Here is a 2,500-nt window from a genome sequence, read left to right as displayed (position 1 = left end):
TAAGACATACAGATTAGTTGTATTACTCTAAGAATGAAAGACTATTTGCTAATTTCTATCATTGTGAAGAAAAATTCATTCATCAAGCGTTGGATTGTTCAAGGGAACGCGAGCTGGGTTTACTTCGATGTCGGCATTTCATATCATTGTGAAACAAAATTTCATTAATCAAGCGTTGGATTGTTCAAGGGAACGTAAGACAGATTAGTTTTACTACTCTAAGAATGAAAGACTTTTTAACAATTTCTATCATTGTGAAACAAAACTCAATTTATATAGCGTTGGATTGTTCAAGGGAATGTAAGACAGATTAGTTTTACTACTCTAAGAATGAAAGACTTTTTGAAAATTTCTATCAACAAAACTCATTTATATAGCGTTGGATTGTTCAAGGGAATGTAAGACAGATAAGTTTTACTACTCTAAGAATGAAAGACTTTTTGAAAATTTCTATCAACAAAACTCATTTATATAGCGTTGGATTGTTCAAGGGAGTGTAAGACAGATAAGTTTTACTACTCTAAGAATGAAAGACTTTTTGAAAATTTCTATCAACAAAACTCATTTATATAGCGTTGGATTGTTCAAGGGAATGTAAGACAGATAAGTTTTACTACTCTAAGAATGAAAGACTTTTTGAAAATTTCTATCAACAAAACTCATTTATATAGCGTTGGATTGTTCAAGGGAGTGTAAGACAGATAAGTTTTACTACTCTAAGAATGAAAGACTTTTTGAAAATTTCTATCAACAAAACTCATTTATATAGCGTTGGATTGTTCAAGGGAATGTAAGACAGATTAGTTTTACTACTCTAAGAATTGAAAGACTTTTTGAAAATGTCTATAATTGTGAAGCAAAACTCAATTGATATATAGCGTTGGATTGTTCAAGGGAACGCGAGCTGGGTTTACTTTGATGTGAAAGAAAATTTCATTCATCAAGCGTTGGAATGTGTTCAAGGGAACGCGAGCTGGGTTTCGTAAGACAGACAGACAGATTAGTTTTACTAATCTAATAAGTCAATATTTTGGCAATTCCTATCAATGTGAAGAACAATTCTTCATTTATTCACAAAAATGTTATTTATTGTAGCATAGCAAGTGCAGGAGGATATTATCACTTGCACGCCGCGCTAGCTACTTATAATAACATTATTTTTGAATAGAAAAGGGCAAGGTGTTGTTAGTGGTAGAGTCAGCTGTCATACTGCGATCCACTGATACTCATCCTTAGCTTGACGATTCTACTATTCAAAAATATATTATATTTATACAATATATATTATGATTATATGATATATAATCCATAATCCATGTATAATATATTTTATATACTATATATATATATATGATGTATATGATGATGATATTTTAAATAATCATCATATACAACATATATAATATATATTATATAAAATATATTATATATGGATTATGGATTATATATGATATAATCATAATATATATTATATAAATATAATATATTTTTGAATAGTATTATAGAATCGAATTGGATTAAGAAATAGAAAAACATCTTGTAATAAGATGTTTTTTTAAGATTTAATAAAAAAAATACATGAGCATATTATAGATTAATGTGCGAATGTATAAAATGAAAATTTAATTTAAGTGGCAAAATTTTTCTGTCATCGACTTAGAAAAAAAACGAAAAAAAAAGTTTTAAAAGCAAATTTTTGGGGGAAAATTTTTGTAAAAATTGCTTAAAAATGGTAAAAATTATGGAATTTTGTTAAGAAATTTGTAGTTTTTATGTAAAATTGTTTGTATAAGTTGCACTATTGATGGAAATACTCGAATTTTGTATCAAAAAATTTGTATTATTTATGGAAAAAGTGTAATTTTCTATAAAACAATGAGCATTATTTATGGAAATACTTGAATTTTCTATGTAAAAATTTGTATTATTTATGGAAATACTACAATTTCTGTATAAAATTTCAATTATTTACGGAAATACTACAATTTGTACATAAAATGTTAATTATTTATGGAAATAATAGGATTTTTATTTATATAAAATGAACATTATTTATGGAAATGCTACAATTTCTATATAAAATTTCTATTATTTACGGAAATACTACAATTTCTGTATAAAATTTCAATTATTTACGGAAATACCATAATTTTGTATATAATATTGACATTATTTATGGAAATAATGCAATTTTCTATATAAAATTTCAATTATTTACGGAAATACTACAATTTGTACACAAAGTTTACATTATTTATGGAAATAATACGATTCTTTATATAAAATGGACATTATTTATGGAAATGCTACAATTTCTATATAAAATATCTATTATTTACGGAAATAATACAATTTCTGTATAAAATTTCAATTATTTACGGAAATACCATAATTTGTATATAAAATTGACATTATTTAGGGAAATAATGGTATTTTCTATATAAAATTTCCATTAGTTATGGAAATAATACAATTTTCTATACATTATTTCCATCATTTA

Source organism: Lucilia sericata, unplaced genomic scaffold (genome assembly GCF_015586225.1).
Source record: "Lucilia sericata isolate MDLA Ls3-8-SP2 unplaced genomic scaffold, ASM1558622v1 Contig002292F_arrow, whole genome shotgun sequence".
NCBI lineage: Eukaryota > Metazoa > Arthropoda > Insecta > Diptera > Calliphoridae > Lucilia > Lucilia sericata.
The sequence above is the reverse complement of the archived record's forward strand: the minus strand, read 5'-3'. Positions refer to the sequence as shown.